The following is an 18,727-nucleotide window of genomic DNA, read 5'->3' as shown; positions in this document are numbered from 1 at the left end:
CAGTTCGTAGTGAGGAGACTGAGGCACAGACAGAGGAGCTAAATGGCATGACTGGGTTCAAGCAGCTAGGAGTTAAGTCTGATGTCAGGCCTCACAATCGCTGCTCTCATAGCTTATGGGCTTTCAAGCAGCCGCTGTCTTCAGAGACCCTAGTCTGAGAGGCAAAGCTGTACTGAGCCGTTCGTTTCAGGGCAGTAGGAGGAGGTACAGGTTATTTTAGAGGCAGACATTGGAGTCGTGGCTCTAGGAGGGAGCCCTGGTCCAGAACTCCATAGTGAGCAAGAGCCGAGGGGCCCTGGTACCTGATGGCAAGGCCTGGCGCCCCTTCTGGAACTAACAGACAAGGTGGTGTCCCCCACATCACAGACTGCAGGATTCCCATGATGCCAACAGTGACTCAAGTTCCAGGGCTAGGCCAACCTGACCCGCAATGGGAATCTTCTCTGTACCTGTGAGGAATTGATGGGAAGAGGGTTTATGGAGGAAGATCCAAACGGGACCCGACCAACTCAAATGCCCTAGACACCAGGGAGTCCTTATCCCTGGCCTTTGGACAGGCTGGCTGGCCCCGCCCCCAGCGGCCGAGCCCCGCCCCCATCGGGCTGAGCCCCGCCCCCATCGGGCTGAGCCCCGCCCCCTGGGTCCCTCTCGACCCCGCCCCCCGCCAGGCCCGCCTCTCTTCCGGTCTCTCGGCGTGGCGGTTCCAGCCAGGCTTACTCGAGGCGGAAGTGCGGCGGGGAGGTGGGCCTCAGGTACATTAGCTCCTGCTGCCTGCGTCCGTTTCTGAACGGACTCTGGAAGCGGGGTCCGGCCGCTGTGTTGCCTCAGGCGCCGGGAAAGGCGGCGTCCCGTCAGGGTCTGGCCCGCTTGGCCGGTGGGGCGAAGGCCGGGCGTCCGACGTCCGCGTCCCCTACGTCCCTGGAGTCGGAGCCCAGCGGGTGGACGGGCAGCTGTGACGGGCCTCGAGGGCCCCGGCGGAGGGATGGCCTCGGCGGCCCTGAGCACCGGACGCGGTGGAGAGGCCGGCCGACCTCCCACCGACGCGGCGCGGGCCCGGCTGCGGGCACGCCCGGTGCGGGGGTCGGGGGCCCGCTCCGCCCCTCGCTGCGGCCGGCCGGCCTGCGGGCTCCCGGAAGGCCTTGGAGACGCGGCCAGATCCTGGTATTCAAGGTTCTGTCCCCAAACCTGCTGAGGATGGGCGTGTGTGTGTGTGTGTGTGTGTGTGTGTGTGTGTATTCATGCTAGTAATGCATAATCAAGACATGGAAAATAATCACCCAGTTAACTCCCAAGTGCGGTGTCCAACAGATATCCCCTTGGCTCCCCATTTCCCCGCTCCCTGAACTCATTACTAGCTATGGCAGTGAGATGTGAGTGTCATTTCCGGAGGAGTAAGATGGAGCTCTGATGGGAGGTTCTTCCATCTTTTGCCCCCTTTTCGTGGCAAGTAGTGCTGCTGGTGGGGAAACCTTTGGTCACCTGGGGAGTCAGGTGACTCAGAAGAGATGCAACTCCCATGTGCACCTGCTGTGTAAGCGGTGTGTAGAGCCGCTTGATTTCCTGGCCTCAAGATAGACACCACGGCACAGACCTGACCTGACCTTGCAGCCTGTTCCAATACAGTGGAACCCCTGATCAAAGATACTTAGGTCACTCATCTTTCCGTTGCTCTTACTTTTTTCCCATTGGTTAAAGAAGTTGGCTTCCTTGTCCCTTAGGGAGTGACCCCAGTTCTAGTGGAGCCACACAGACTAGATAGGTGAAATGGACCAGGTGAGAACCTCTCATCTCCCGCCATCCGTGGCCCCTCACACCCACGGTCTCTTTCTAGGTGTTGCAGTTTTTCAACAGAAATTGAAATCTTGGAGATGGAAGAAAAACCACACATGAAGTCAGACTTAGTATGTTATAGGCTAGATTGGGCTGTCCTAGCCTTTTCTATAGTGTTGTGGTTTTCAAACTTTTCAAAATAATGTTCTTTCCCTTAATTCAGTCTTCTATTAAAGCTTCAAGCAGAGGTTCTCTAATGGAGGCTGGATAGGGAGTTCTGGGCTTACTCACTTGGCCTTCATCACCAACTTTTTTTTTTTTTTTTGGTTGGTTGTGGGGTTTGAACTCTGGGTCTGGGCGCTGTTCTTGAGCTCTTCAGCTCAAGGCTGCTACCCTACCCCTTGAGCCGTAGCATCACTTCTTTTCTGGTGATTAATTGGAGATAAGAGTCTCACAGTCTTCAGTGCCCAGGCTGGCTTTGAACCATAATCTTCAAATCTCAGCCTCCTGAGTAGCTAGGATTAAAGGTGTGAGCCACTGTTCTCAGCTCATCACCAACTAACTTTTTTTTTTTTTTTTTTTTTTGCCAGTCCTCGGTTTGAGCTCAGGTCCTGAGCACTGTCCTTGGACTTTCTCAAGGTTAGAGCTCTACCACTTGAGCCTCAGCACCAATTCCGAGGAATTGTGTATGTGGTACCGAGGAATTGAACCCGAGCCTTCGTGCATGCTAGGCAAGCACTCTACCACTAGGCCAAACTCCTGCCCCCCCAACTGACTTTTAAAGAGGTTTCTGGGCCTGTTTGAAATCAGTGCTAAGAAGTGAAACCATAGCTATTGAAGAGGCTGAGATTTGAGGGTTGCAGCTTAAAGCCAGCCCAGCCAGGAAAATCTGTTGAACCCCCAGAAAAGTGGACATGGCATTATGGTTCAACATGGTAGCATGCTAGCCTTGGGTGAAAATGTTCAGGGATAGAGTTCAAGCCCTCTGACTACACATAGTGAAACCAGAGTATTCCTAGCTTTGATGAATGCATCAAAGAACTCTAGCATTTCTCATGAGGTTATAACTTAGTGCCAGGAAAGATAACTCTGATTTCTTTCCTGCCGTGGTTAATTTTTAAAAAGTCACTCAGGCTGGGTGGGGAGTTTGTTCTAGTGGTAGAGTGCTTGCCTAGCATGCATAAAGACCCAGGTTTGATTCCTTAGTACCATGTACATAGAAAAAAAAAAGCCAGAAATGGTGCTGTGGCTCAAGTGGTAGAGCTCTAGCCTTAAGAAAGTTCAAGGACAGTGCTCAGGCCCTGAGTCCAAGCCCAAGACTGGCAAAAAAAAGTCACTCAGGGCTTGAAAAAGGCAATGAAGTCTCATGCTATCCGTCAGTTCTGTTTTCCAGAAGCAAAACATCTTCAATGATTTCATATTTTGGAGTAGTTGACTTCCGTGCTACTAAATACTGTGCATACTTGTCCTACTAACTGTTGATAACTCTTGGTATCAAAGGGAATGGTTTAATTGAAATCTCTCCCCCATGTACAGGATGAACACTTTTTCTGTTGTTCAGTTGGTTGTAATATGAAAAGTTTTACACAAACAGTATTTCCCTAATTTCTCTGCCATTCTGTTGGTTTCTTCCATTAGGAAATGAATTTAACTAGAAGATACAGAAAATCCTGTAAATAATGGAGGCCTAAACAAAAAAGGGCTTGTGTTTTTCTTACAAAGGAAGCCTCCAAGCAGGCACTTGCTGGTGTTAGGCAGCTACTTAATTCCATGAAAGACTCCCCATGCTCACTGTCCCTATTGAGCTGACTGGTCCCCAGTGCTTATCTCATGGTCACAAGATCTCTGTTACAGCTGAAAAATGACACATCTGTTTTTAAGGAAGGAAAGAAGATGGGCATTGCCGTTAAATCTGAGAGGGGAAAAAGCTTTCTCAAAAAGTACAAGACTTTGCTTCTAGTTTTAGTTCTTTGGCCAAAATGGTCTTACTCAGGTGAAAGCCTACTGGGAAAACAGGTTGATTTTGTTAGTAAGGAGAAAGGTGGAGGATAGAAGAGTACCACACAACGTTTTCATTATGCAAGGATGCCAGGTACCATGGTGACTAGTGCCTCAGTATCCTCTCCACTTAAATAGCTTTTCATTGAAGCACACCTTGGTAAGATAGTTCTTTGAGGGCGAAGGCTGTTATACTCTTATCTCTGCTTACAGCAGGTCAGGTTCTAGGCTTTCTCTTAGGACTTTCCTGGTGTAGGGTGTCTCTAATTTGGTTGACATTGAGATTGGCACAGACGTTCCTGCAGAGAATAGGACAGTTACATATGCAGAGAATTTTGCATCTTTTGTAAGTTTGATTACTCTGTACACACTACTGCTGTACATGGATATTCAGTTTCTGATGAAAAAAAAGCTAGAAGTTGACTAGTAAATAGGCTACATTCTCCCATTGAACTGAATTCATTTTGTTCACCTACACTTGTCATGGCCACTCTGTGATGCAATCAAGTAAGACAGAAACCACAAAAATGGCCAAACATCTCTCCCAGCTTATGTGAGCGACACTACTCCTTTACCTATGACAGCTTTCAACCACTCTGCTTCTCTTGCTTATGTTAAAATGACTAGATTTCTATCAAAGAATTGCCCTGGCTTCCTGGAGACCGTCCTCCAAGTAGAGCCAACTATGACTCCTTCAACCCTTCTCTGACCACAGTGGAATTAATTTGAAATCAACCACAAAGGGAGTTGGGAGAATTCGCAGATACAGGAGAGTTAACCAGCATACTGCTAAGTAAATAACCAGTGTATCAGAGGAGGTAAACCACAAGGGAAATTAGAAAATACTTGAAGATTTATGAAAATAGACACACAACCTCCCAAAACTCAGGATGCAGCTGTATAGCAGTGTTGAGAGAAAGAAATAAAAGAAGAGAGAAGCAGGAACACTGATGAGATCAACAGTTGGCTCCAAGAAAGAATGATCAAGTTGACAAGCCTTTGCTAGAATGAGAAGAAAATGAAAGAAAGCTAAGATTATTGAAACCAAGAATGAAAGAGCACATCACCTCTGACATCACTGTGAAAGTCCAGTAGTAAAGTGAGTGGACACCTGTTTTAGTAGTTAACCTTCTGTTCTACCAGTATTCCTACATTTGCTTTCCCCAGAATTACTTTCCTGGAATTGTTCCACCCTCTCACTATTCTTCAGTTCTGGAGCTTTTGTATGGAGTCAGGTAATCATGAAGAACTTGGGTTTGGTTCAGGCAGATCTGGATTGTGGATCCAGCCCTGCATCATAGCCATTCACTTTACTTCTGTTTCTTTCTTTTGTTTGTTTGTTAGTTTGTTTGTTTTTTTCAGATGAGGCTGAGGGTCAGATGTATAAATCTCTTCATGCTTTTCTTTATTGAGATATCTATGCAAAATATTCAATGTAGTCCCAAACCCACCATAAGGATGAGTGAATGCTAGCTTAGGATATAAAACCAAGTTCCTCAGCTCACTAAAGTCAAGTACTCCAGACCCTCATTGAGCTCTGTTTAACTTCCTGCCTAATAATGTGGCATGGAGAATCTAAATGGAGTTTAGCAGTGATAGGAAAGAGTGCTGACTTTAGTTTTTCATTTTGCTTAGAGCAAGTTAGAAATGATTTTTAAAAATTGACAATTTAACAGTCAATTTGAGGAAAGAATGGCTTATGAGTCAGAGAGCCTCAGAATGAGAAGAGATGCAGAGCTCTGCTGGACAACTGAGGGAAGAAAATGACACACGGATTGCTTGTTTCAGTCACTTTCTTTGTAAAGGTGAAAGCAGAAGGAACTTCCCTGTCCTGTTCATGGTCTGTTTGAGGACTTCGCTGTTTCCTGTCTCCCCTGATTTCTCAGAAAGGCAGATTGAAGCAGGAGGATAGGTCACAGAAGAGGAGCCATGGGAAACAGCAGACAGGAACTCGGTGACACTATTAATAGTTAGCTCCACTAGACGTGCACAGGCATTAGTTTCTTTGTGTTAAGCTTTGTGCTTCCACAATTTAAAAAGGCTGAGGGCAGAGGGAGCTCTCTCCCTCTGACCTTGTCCATTTTCTCAACTAATGAGTGTCCTCTGGGAGTGGGGAAGCCACTTGTTCTTAGGGGAGAATACTTGGGAAAATGACTCCTTTGGACATAAAAAGTGCTTGCAAAGGAAAATTCTTGTCTCGGGAATGGATAACTTCCCTGAAGCACTATACTTTGTGAAAAGAGATGCTCAACTAAGAATAAAGAGCCATTATTTGGCTCATGATGATGCAAAGTTAAAGGGATATACTAGTGTTGAGATCTTTGGACCCAATAATAGAACAGTGTGGAATGATTTGACATCAAAGGAGGCACGTATCCTAACCTGCCTTTGTGCCAAACCCCCAAACTACCTTCTACAAATCCTGTGACCTGCTATCAGATGTGCCTGACCTTGTCTGGGTGTGCATGATCTTGCATTTGCTTTGTTTTACTAATAAACAGTTTTGGGCTCAACCTTGATGTGTTCTCAATTTTTTTTTTTGTGATGGCGTCACAAACTCAGAATCTAAGGGCCCAGACCTCCTCTCTTTTGGAGGCCTTTCTGGAGCAAGATAACCAACTTTTGGCTTGATGGAATGGTTTAGCATGAGTCACTTCTCATGCCCAGTGCATGAGCTCCATCCAAAATGAGCCCCCTGTGAAGTTATTCACTAGAGATCCTAAGAAAGTGAGCTGCAACTTACCACAGTGTTCATTTCTGCTAGTCGGAACACATGCTGGTTTTTTTTTTATGATTTTCAGATACTTGTTGAAATTTAGCAATACTGTGGATGAGGCTTCCTATTTTTAGACACTTCTTCCAGGACGTTACTTTTCTCTGCAGTCTTTGCTCCCTACTTTCCTTATAATTTGCACATAGGCCACTAGATGGCAACAAACCAATGTCTGATGTAAACAAAATAGGTGTGTAAGTAGCCAGTTCACTCCAGTTACATAGGAAATATTAATTTATTCTAGTTTGCAAATAGTGTAGTTAGGGCTAACCCCATTTCTCCTGTTGTGCAGTTAATTAAAATCAATGCTGATGCAGGAGCCACTTCACATCTGATTTTTTTCCTAGTTATTTGGAGATGAAAGCCTCATGGAATTTACTGTCTGAGCAGGCTTCGGATCTTAGTCCTCAGATCTCAGTTTCCTGAGTGGCTAGAATTATAAGAGTGAGCCACTGACACCTGAAAATTAAATATACAATTAAGTACACAAGCATGTAGTTAAGTTTTATAATAAGTAAACAAATGATCCTGGCTTGGGACTCCAGTATAAAGAAAGATGTGCTGACTGTAAGCACTCATAATTGTTCCTGATTTGAAGGTCTTTTATTTTTTGGTAAGATCACATTTAGAGATTAGATTTTAAAAGCACTGTTTCAACAACATAGAGAGTTCTAGTTGCATCCATAATATGGCAATTCAGGACTGGAATTAACCACTATAAACAACTAGTATATGAATAACTTCTTTTGCGTGCATAGGACAATAGGCAGTGCATTATTGTGATCTCTAGGAAAGGGAGGAATAAACGGAGAGGGGGGAATAAATAGAATGAGCTGTGTAATTGCCTTAGTTTTCTGCCTGAGGCTCAGTTCTAAGCACAGGCTTCACAAGAATGAAGGTAGCCTCTCTGATCAGCCTCTCTGATCAGGAGGCCAAAGATAATCCAAAGACAGGTGACAGCAGCAGGTGAGGTGATCTGAAACCTTGTCATCTCTAGAACAGAAGCCTCAGGTGACAGGAAAAGTCTTCAGAGATAATTATATTTTATATAGCGTGGAAGAGGGACTTAGGATGGTTGGATAGACATGAAAGGAGAGGATTTGGGCTGAGTCCAGGTAAATAACTTCCTAGCCATCTTGGCTGATCAGGCTGGAGAACACTGCTCTGCTCGGAAAGAATCATTGATTGCTGATTCCTGCAGTGGGCAAGCACCTGAGCTAAATAACAGTCCTGACCCTTCTAGTCCTAGAGTTTTTGTAGCTTAGCCCCCATAAGAAGCAGCTGACATCAAACTATATTTTCAAGCATGCTGCAGAAACAGAGTCTCTGATTACTCAGTTTAAAAAAGAGTAGCTAACAATGGTTTCCCTCATTCGTCATAATCAGTAGAAACCTTGGGCTCTACTAGCAGAGATTTGCAATAGAGCAAAATCTTGATACATAAGGCCATATAATGTGAAGCTAATTGAAAGGACCTCCAGGATAGTGAAACAAAAGCCATATAATGAGTAATTGTTGTCCTTAATGTACTATGTTGTCTCTCATCTCCTTTGCTGTCCCTTGGTTATCTCATATTGGTATAGTATCTCACTTTGTTATCTGATATATTGAATTTATTTGTATTTGGATATTTGAAATTTGATAGGGAAGGGGGGAAAACCAAGATGGGTGTGGGGTGTGGGGGGGGAGGGAAACGGGTACCAAGACATGTGAAAGGGTATCAATGTATGTGAATTAATGCACCTTCTATCTGGCAAATATCATGTAACCCTTTTACTAATTACAGTAAAAAAAAAGAGTAGCTAAAAATTTAAATCAGAGTACTATGGTTTCCTCTGTGAGTCATTTAGACTTACTTCCCCCTTCCCTACCCTCTGGCATGGAGCTTGAACTCTGGGCCTGAACGTTGCCCCTGTACTCTTCAGGTCAAGGCTAGTAGCATTCTACCACTTGAGCCACAGCTCTGCTTCCGGTTTTCTATTGGCTAATTGGAGATAAGAGTCTCACAGACTTGGTGCCCAGGCTGGCTTTCAACTGTGATACTCATATCTCAGCTCCCTGCATAGCTAGGATTACAGGCATGAGTCACTGGTGCCTGACTAGAGTTACATTTTTATGATTTTTTCTAATTTGTATATGCCTTTTTTTGAAGCAAAAATTCAGTCATATCCATGTTTTTGTGTCCCTGTAAAAAGCCAGCAGTACATTGATACCAGCTGCTCCCTTAGCACCTGAATGAATAGTGTTTGGCAAATATGTCCTACTCCACTTCTTGTGCCCTGATAGACACTACTAATCAGCCACAGATCTCTTTTCTGTCCATCCAGCCTCATCTTTGCCATAGAATTCTCTGGAAAATGCCTACTGTCATACTCACATGGTGGTTTTCTTGGATCAAATCCGCAGGAGCAAACCCAGAGATAAGCATGAGAGACCATCATGACCTGCTAAGGGAAGATATTTTGGTTTTAAAGAGTATGCTTACTGTCTGTCATTGGATGATCCATAAAAATTCATCCTCTCTGCTTTGAATCAACAAGTATCCCAAGGCAAGTAGCTACACCTCATGTGTAGAAAAGTTCTCGGTGATTTTCAGAGGTACCCTCCCATGCTCTGTGGCATTCTGGTAGGGGACAGACCCTTAGCCTCCCCTAGTCTCTGGGCCTGCCTCACCATCTGTCTGCCTCTGGATTCAGAGCTTCCTGGAGAAAACTAGCTCCTGTTTTTGCTAAGAGCCAAGGAGGGGTTTACTTCACTGTCACAAACTCTTGCTTTGAATCTGTCTCTGTGTGTGTATTCCAGTATGGATTTGAGAACACTTCTTGCCATGGTGATTAGTGGGGTGGAATTGGTGGAGACGGTGGTTATGGTAATGCTGGTGGAGGTGGTGGTGGCAGCCGTGGTAATGGCGCACACCCAAGTGGACTTTATCCAACTATCTATGCATTGATTGCTTATTTCTTGCTGGGGAAGCTGGATGAAACCAGAACTGAGCATTTGACACATACTGATCTAGCTCCTGGATGAAAAGAAAACAAACATACTGTCCTGCTATTTGATGCTAAGAAAGAATTCTCAGACTATCAGAAGGAAAGGAAAAAAGCATTTTACTTCTTCGCTTTGGCAGTATAAATCAGTTGGATGGTTTAAGCCTGCAAATGTCTGTCCCTGCTGTGGAATTTTGGCCTGACTAGCGCTTTGGGCAGTGATGTTCAACCCCCTCTGAGGGTTGTGTTTTCTCCAGACTTCTCAAGTCCAGCAGTGAGAATCTAAAGAAACCCTCGATTGTTTTCACATAGAAAGTTTTATAAAGCAAAGTTTAAAATGCAGTCCACTTGTGGGATATTTTTAGCCTCTTGAGAATGTTCCAGATCGCTGACTCAGTAAGCCCAGGCTCTTAAAAATGTGCGGTATTAAACTCCACAATGAGACATTGTCTGAGGCCTTGCCATTTGAGACTGGCCCTGTATTGAGGCCTGCCTTGATTTCCTAGGGACTGTGTACCACCCTACTGAACACCAGATCCCCCTTTACTCACCAGTGAGGACAAGGCGCTCCTCCATAGCACTGGGAAAAGGGGGACTAGAACTACATGGGAAAGGATAGAAAGTTACTGTGTTTATGGCTCAGAGCCAGGAGAGCTTCTGAAACTTAGCATCCTGGCTTTGCAGAAGACAGGAAAGCCCAGGAATGCAAGGGCATTTGTCCCAGGTTCGCTGTCTCCTCCAGCCTTCCCAAGTGCATAGGGTGGATGGTCCATCTCCCCTTGGATTAGTGTAGCTGCTAATTGGGCACCTTCCCGTGGTCCAATTAGGTTTAGTCATTGCAATAAGGTATAAGGTACTGTGCTTGAAGCACAATGGCTGCTGTAGGAGTTGGCAAACGGAGTATAATGGGTATTTTCCTGTCAGGCCTATATAATATTAGTAGAAATATATCAGTTATCTTCTATGCGCTCTTTGAAATTCACATAGATGTATTTTACAAATGAGATCTGCCAGAACGTCCCTATATGATGGTTTGACTTAATAATGGTATAAAACTCACAACCATTTTATTTTCCTCTCTCAGTGTAGTACTTAATGAATTAGTGCAAAATTGGTTTGGGGTTAGATGATTTTGTGTAACACCATGTGCTAATGTAAGTGCAGGTAGACTAGGCTGAGTTACAGCGTTCATATTCAGTAGTTTACATGTATTAAATATATCTCAGTTGAGAATACTTTTCAACTTGTGGATTTAATCAAGAGATTACCCCATCATAAATTGAGATTATCTATCTATCTATCTATCTATCTATCTATCTATCTATCTATCTATCTATAATCTAATTACCTACCCACTTATTCCAGAGTATTCACAGAAGAGAAGACAGGCTCTCAGTAGTATAAGGATGAGAACAACATCTCATTTCTGTGTGTGTGTGTGTATGTGTATGTGTATGTTGGTTGGGGGCTTGGACACTGGGCCTGAGTGTTGTCCCTGTGCTCTTCAGCTCAAGGCTACCACCCTATCCATTGAGCCACAGCCCCACTTCCAGTTTTCTAGTGGTTAATTGGAGATAAGAGTCTCACAGTCTTTAGTGCCTGGGCAGGCTTTGAACCTTGATCCTCAGATCCCAGCTAGGATTACAGGTGTGAGTCACTGCGCCTGGCTATCAACACAAATTTCTTACCACTCAGGTGTTAGTTATTCCCAGTGGACAACAGAATATCTTTCTTAGGAGCCTCTGGAGCCCTAGGGTCACATGAAGACAGGTATAAGCAAAGGATTGTAGGTCTCATAAGTTCTGGCTCACAGCTAACTTAAAGAAAGGCATCTGGCAGATATTTTTCAAATGCTCAATATTACAATGTCTGTCCCAGTATCTTCCCTTTCTTCTTTCCTTCAGCACCACAAAAACCTATATCCTCAGCAAAACAGGAGAGGTAGCTGCTGGACCACTGAAATCACTCTACTTTGAGTGCTCTTGATGTGTGGTTCCAGGACCAGCAGCTTCAGCATCCCCTGGGAGGTTACTAGAAATACAAGCAAGGTGATCCTACCTATTCCACAGTTCACAACTCTAGGTTGATGCCCCATGGGCTGAGCTGTGACCTGTATTGCAAGGGGGCTTGTGAGAACTGCTGCCCCTACTCAAGTGAGTCCGAAGACTTCCCAGTCCTGTTATTTAGATTTGATGTTACATGTTATAGATAATGGATTCTTAGCCTGTGCTGGTGGCTCATGCCTGTAATCCTAGCTACTCAGCAGGTTGGGATCTGAAGATCAGGGTTGCAAGTTAGCCTGGGGAGGGAAGTCCATTAGACTCTTATCCCCAATTAACCACCTAAAAAAGCAGGAAGTTGTCAGGCACCGGTGGCTCACACCTGTAATCCTAGTTACTCAAGAGGGTGAGATCTGAGGATCATGGTTCAAAGCCAGCCCAGGCACAAAAAGTCTGTGAGACTCTTAACCACCAGAAAACTGAAAGTGGCACTGTGTCTCAAGGGGTAGGGCAGTAGCCTTGAGCTGAAGAGCTCAGGGACAGTGCCTAGGCCCAGAGCTCAAACCCCACAGCCGACAAAAAAACAGGAAGTGGAGCTATGGCTCAAGTGGTGTAGCCCTAGCCTTGAGAAAAAAGGCTCAGGGACAGCACCCAGGCCCTGAGTTTACGCCCAAGATCACACACACACACACGCAGACACGCATGCTCGAGATACCACCAGATTTTTAGTTTTTACTCATTAGACATTGGAGCATTTCATAGGATAGTTACACCAGATAATTTCATGTTACATATTGAAAGCATTTCACATTTCCCCCCAAGAGTTTTGAAATTTAATCAAAGGGGAAATGAAGAGGACAACAGTGTAATTCTTGAACTATGAAGCAGAGACAGGGAAGCTTGTGGGTTAGCTAAGGCCACTCAGATTTAGAGGAGGACCAGGACTGCTATGATTTCCTAATTAGAACAGAGAGATGGGAAAATGGGACCAGTGTGGAAAAAAGGTCTACATTTCAGCTTCTGGAGTGGGCTGAGATCTTACATTGTAGAACCACAAGAGCATCTATGGATGCTTTATTGTTCTTAATGATTCAGGATCTTGAAGACCTTCTTTCAGACTTCTGAAAGTGGCAGAAACATTTTCAGATGCTGCTCTATTAATGGGCTACACTTTCATTGTTTTCTGGAAGTTTTCAGAATGACAAAGTTTCTGTGCTTAAGATCAGAGACTCTTGTTTTCGTACTTGACACACTGGAGTGAAACAAAATGTGTTCCCTTGATGACAATGAGCTCTTTCACATCTGGAGTGTCACTGTCATCCGGAACGACCCTCACATCTGTTCCCTGTTGTTTTCTATGCTCTGACATTCAGTCTTGTATTTTTGTCTTTATAATACATCTCCAATGTTAATAAGGTACCTGTAATTTATATTGGATACACCATTTCCTTAGCTATGAAATGCAAGAGGCAGTTTGTTAAAGGTCCTGTCATCTGTACTGAGGCTTCTCCCATTATCCTTTTAAAATTAAAGAGTGTCCCAGGTAATTTGAGGGGATGGTGGGTCTGGGAGAGACAGGAGTGGAAGGGGTGATATAGATTAAGATGCATTGTAAACTTACATGTTAAGTTGGAACCCCTTTGTACAACTACTTGATTCTGCTTTTGCAATTTTTTTTGCCAGTTGTCGGTCTTGAACTCAGGGCTTGAGCACTGTCCTTGGACTTTTCTCAAGGCTAGAGCTCTACCACTTGAGCCATAGCACCACTTCCAGCTTTTTTCTATGTATGTGGTACCGAGGAATCAAACCTGGGTCTTCGTGCATGCTAGGCAAGCACTCTACCGCTAGGCCAAATTCCCGGCTCCATGCTTTGGCAATTTTTAAAGAATTTTTGTCTTGATGGCTCTTGGGCTTGAACTTATGGCTGAGGCTCTGTCTCTGAGCTTCTTTTGCTCAAGGATAATCACTTTACCACTTGAGCCACAGCTCTATTTCCCACTTTTTCGGAGTAGTTTATTGAAGATATGAGTCTCATGGACTTTTCTGCCTGGGCTGGCTTTGAACTGCGATCCTTAGATCACAGTCCTAAGTAGCTAGGATTACATGTGTGAATCTCTGGTGCCTGGCTGAAATACCTAATTTTTATAAAAGTACTACATGTTGTTAGAACTCTACAAGTGGTAGTTATCATCCTATTATCTCCTTTAACTTTTGTGGTTTTTTTGGAGGGGGGAAGGGAGTTTGATGTTGTGAAGTTGGCATTGACTAGATGGTCAGATTCTGCTTCAAACTCCTCTTTCGGAACCACGAGAAAGCAGAGGGCAGACACATCTGACCTTGAAGATTTCTTAGATTTACATGCTTCTCCTACCTTCCTGCAGCCCTCACTCAGCCTTTCTACTTCCTCCCTAGAGGTTTGCACTCAAGTCTTCTCCAAACCTAGAAAAACTGTCTTCTGTTCTTTTACCACCCGGAAGCAGAATTCCAGAGGTGGGGTGAAGACATAGGTGCAAGTGGGGTGTCATCTTACACTTCATTCACCTGAGCAGTGGTTCTGTTTTTACTTTGTAAAAATTTGACCTCTCTAAAATGGATGGGTATAGTTTGCTGAAATGCTCTTCCTTCCTTCCTGCCTCCCTCCCTCCCTCCTCTCTCTCTCTCTCTCTCTCTCTCTCTCTCTCTCTCTCTCTCTCTCTCTCTCTCTCTCTCTCTCTTTCTTGTAGGTAGATAGAGGAATGATACCTTTTCCAGCCACAGCATCTGAGGTGGTTGAAATGCAGCCATCTCTCCTCTCAAGGCCTGCTGTCTTTGCTCATGGTAAGAGAGAAGACACATGGAGAGCCAGGAACCATGCCAGACTGAGCATAGACCTAAAGGAAAGCTACAGGAGTATTATGGTTTAGATATAACATGGCTTCCAAATTGTGTCAGGTGCTGGGTGCTTGGTCCCTAGCAGGGGGTGCTATTTTAGGCGCCTCTGGAGTCTTAGGGAAGTAGGGCCCAGCTGGAGGAAGTAGGTCCTGGGAGGCTGTGTGAAGGCATGTCCTTGAGTACTGTCTCTTGGCCTGCCCCTCTTTGTCTCATCTCTTTGCTTCCTGTCCACAGTGATGTGTGGGGTGAGTGGCCTCTGGCATGTGCTCCTCGTACTACAGTGCTCTGCCTTCTTACTGCTCAGAGTCCGCAGAGCCAAAGACATCAACCTCTGTGACCATGGGGCTAAATAAACCATTCATCCCTGTGGCCACAGCCAGGGAAGGCCAAGGAACCCTGGGAGAGTAGCAGTGCCCCGGAAGGAGTGCTTCCATCTAACCCAAGCAGCAGAGGCTCTCTGGGAAGTAGGAGGGGCGGAGCTCCATTTTTAGGCCCAGTGGAATGAAAAGGCAGAGGAAGGGTGGGAGGGTGGTTCCCTCAGGAATGGGAGAGGCAGGCCCATAGCTGCCACCCATTGGAAGGAAGGCAGAGCTGGCACTCAGCATTACTGGGGATGTTCAATTTCAGAACTCTCTTCACTAGACAATCCCAGGTGTGACTTGGGATTTCCAGCTATGGGATGGGGCAAAAGCAATACATAGTAGAAAGCACGTGTTGAATTCGATATTGCCTGGGGTTGGACAGCAAGGGAAGGTCTTCCTGGATGCTGCCTGTGGCAGCACCTGCAGCTCCCATCCCAGTCTGGGACCCCCAGTGCACAGTGCCTGGTGCTGCTGAGCGAGGACATCGGGGAGATGAGGTGTGTGAATGCATTTGGACTTCCCTTTTTGTCAGGGCAGAACCCCATCACGTGTCAAGGAACACCTGAGCTTGTAAGCAGAGGCTGCCCCAAGCCTCTCGGTGCATCCCTGCCATCTGGGCTGTCCTCCTGCCCCAGAAACCCTACAGCCTACCCTCACCTCAGCAATGAGGGGCTCATGCTGGCTTATCTTGTGCCCCAGGTCCCCCTGGTTGCCTGGCTGGGGCCAGGTTGTCCCCATGTATAAGGTGATGTTTACTCACTTTAGCTGGGAGGAGAACCATGCTGGGGGCAGATAAAGCAGGAAAACCCACCCGAGGAGAGGTCCTGTCACTGGCATGGTGGGCTAGGACTCTGATGGTTCAATCTCAGAGATGAATCTCTGAGACTTATCTCCTATTAACCTGCAAAGATCCAGAGTGGAGGTGAGGCCCAAGTGGTAGAGCACCAGCCTTGAGTAAAAAATCCAAACAAGAACACTTGGGCCTCAAGCCCCAGCACACACACACACACACACACACACACACACACACACACACACACACACATGCACGCACACCAAAAATCAATATGTGTCCCGTATTTGCTCACACAGCAGCTATGTATTTAAATATAAACGAAAATAGCTGTGATAGACTATTATGCATACACATGCCCAGAAGTAGATGAAAAAAATAGATTAATGAATTGGAAAAGGATATTTTAGAATAGTTAGAATATTCTCTGTCCATACTGCAGTGTTCATTGCACCCCTGGGCTTGGGTAAGTGGACCCCATTTGCGACAGCTCTACTGGGGCAGTGCAGATGCTGGGGCTGTACACCGATTTTGCCTTTCATGGAATCTGGCAGGTGACATACAGGGGAGGTAAGGCCATATAATATGTGACTAAGAAGTAGATCTGGACTGTCAAGGAATATTATTAAACATTATAGCCCTGCCTCATTCTGGGCCGTTATAATTGGGTCATTTTCCTCTTCCCGAAGCAACATGGCAGTGTCAGTGTGTGTGATTATGTGGGGTGATAGTGCTTTGGGTGCCACAGAAGAGAAGGAAGCCACAGGGTGGGGAACGAGGGCCTGGATAGAAAGGCCTTCTAGGAAAGATCAGCTGGGTTCCTAATCTCCGCAGGAGCAGCAGGGTGAAGAGTGTAAGAGCAGGTCCACCCATAGGATGAGTGCCAGACTATGAGCCTCAAGATCGAAGCCTCCTGGGTAGCTAGGATTATAGGCATGAGCCAGTGGTGCCTAGCTTAGCTTAAATTATTTTTTTAAAAAGAAGATGTGAGTTTATACACCTACATAAAGCTCATGCATATGTTTATTTTAAAGCCCTCTTGATTGCAACTTTAGTTCTTTCTCCTCATCTTCTCACCCTACTCCAGGATCAAACTCTAACCGTGTTCTGAAACTGATACAGTCCAAGCTGGAATCTCCAGATTCTGGGCTGGCTGTTACTCATGCTCAGGCCCTGGGGCTTCAGGATGTTCAAACAGGCTTAATTTTATGGGCTAGACTGTGCTCAGGTGAAGCTTACAGTTAGCGAGGGTTGCACACTATATCTGGAGATTGGGTTCTTTATTTTGAATTTCCTTGAGAAACCATCTGTTGGTTTTTGGTAGGCTCTTTTGGCTGCCAGACTGTGGAGTTCCCTGGCTTTAGAACTTCATTCAGGGGCCATTCTTACCCTCCTCAGCCTTTCTTTCTCTTCCAGCAGACTTGAATCCACTCCTAGAATCAGGCTAACTCACCATCTTAAAAGAACTTTGCCTTCTGAAGTTAGAACTTCCATGATCTCCACCCTACCCCGAAAAGCCTTGCTATTGCCCTTTCCTAACCATAGTGGAACAGTAAAAACCACCCAGCTAGGTTTCAGACTGTAAAAAAAAAAAAAAAAAAGAAAGAAACATGACATAATGATGGCAGAATGAAGCCAGGAGGGTCTTTGGGCCATTCTCTAAGTCCTTAACCCCTTTATGGTTTAAGTCAAAGGACAGAAGCTGTCTAATTTTATGCAATTTTCAGCCTTAAGGATTCCCATCAGGAAATGGAATTCTCCAAAAGACTCCAGAATTGATCTGCTTGCCCAACCAACCCCACCTTAAAATCCTCCTCTCCTTTCTTAGGCTTCAGGTTGCAGCCAGCAGATGGTGCTCGTCTGCCTTGTTTGTCTCTCAGGCCAGTAGGGCTGGAGAGGAGGAGGTGAGAGGGAGAGGCCCAAAGGCAGACGAACGCCTGAGCCCTGGCCAAGGTTTCTCTGGCATCTGGAATGCATTAAAAACATCCTACAAATCTGAATCTCATTCTCCTTTGAAGAGACTGAAGGAGAGAAAATAATAGAGAGAGAAAGGGAAGGAGGGAAAGGGAAAGAGGAAAGAGGGAGGAAGAAAGGGAAAGAGGGAGGGAGGGAGGGAGGGAGGGAAGGAGAGAGAGAGAAAGAGGGAGAGAGAGGGAGAGAGAGACGACAGAGAGAGAGAGAGAGAGAGAGAGAGAGAGAGAGAGAGGAGAGAGAGAGGGAGAAAGAGAGAGAGGAAGCCTTCATTACTAGCACAGAGGAAAAGGTCAGGGAGGAGTTGAGGAGAGCCAAGGGTCATCATTGCTGGGAAGGGTGTGTCCTCTCTGTTGATCATTCTGTTCTGGGGTGGACAGGGCCGTGCAGCCCAGAGGAGGAAGGAAGCAATGAGCCAGAATGCTCTAAACAAAGGGGTAGGATGGGATCCCCGCTTTTATGGTTTGAGGCTCCTCCTAGGAGGGATGACTGAAAAGAGGTGGAGGACTTCCACCTTCCTACTGTGCTGACGGGCAGTTGTGTCATCTTAAACAGGACATACCCTTAATTCTCAGGTATGACTCATGGGCAAGGCTAAAAAGGGCACATTTCAGAAAGTATCTATTATCCTCTACCTCTGCAACATCCAATATGACCCCCCCCCTCTTTCTTTCTCTCTTTGTTGTGGGACTTGAACTCTGGGCCTGGACATTGGCCCTGGGCTCTTCAGCTCAAGGCAACAGCGCCACTTCCAGTTTTCTGATGACTAATTAGAGATAAGAGTCTCACAGACTTTTTAGTACCTGGGCTGGCTTTGAACCGAGATTCTCAGATCTCAGCCTCCTGAGTAGCTAGGATTACAAGCATGAGCGCGTGCGCTCTGTCTCTCTCTCTCTCTCTCTGTCTCTCTCTCTCTGTCTCTCTCTCTCTCTCTCTGTCTCTCTCTCTCCCTTTCTCTCTTTTTTTTCTTTTCTTTCCCAGTCCTTGGGCTTGGACTCAAGGCCTAGGTACCATACCTGAGCTCCTTTTACCCAAGGCTGGTGTTCTATCACTTGAGCCACAGCTCCACCTCCCCCCCCACTTTATCCCTCTTCTTAATTGGAAATAAGAGTCTCATGAACTTTCCTGCCCGGGCTGGCTTTGATTTCAGCCTCCTGAGTAGCTGGGATTACAGGCATGAGCTATAGGCTCAGGTCTTCCCA

The 18,727-nt window shown here is 45.7% G+C and overlaps 1 protein-coding gene across 2 annotated transcripts in view; it reads left to right on the top strand.

Moving 5' to 3' along the window:
- The first annotated feature begins 665 nt into the window (after positions 1-665).
- The window catches only part of Cdrt4 (CMT1A duplicated region transcript 4), an 80,514-nt gene continuing 62,452 nt past the window's right edge, over positions 666-18,727 (top strand). The window contains exon 1 of one of the 2 annotated variants that reach the window (XM_090349569.1): positions 666-752. The gene's annotated coding sequence lies outside the window, so the exon portion shown is untranslated. Of the gene's footprint in view, positions 753-1,083; positions 1,171-18,727 lie in introns of those variants that run through there. The other variant, XM_090349570.1, reaches the window with a different exon arrangement.

This window comes from Megascapheus bottae, chromosome 17, assembly GCF_031878675.1.
Source record: "Megascapheus bottae isolate mThoBot1 chromosome 17, mThoBot2.hap1, whole genome shotgun sequence".
Lineage (NCBI taxonomy): Eukaryota > Metazoa > Chordata > Mammalia > Rodentia > Geomyidae > Megascapheus > Megascapheus bottae.
This window is presented reverse-complemented; position numbering and strand designations above follow the sequence as displayed.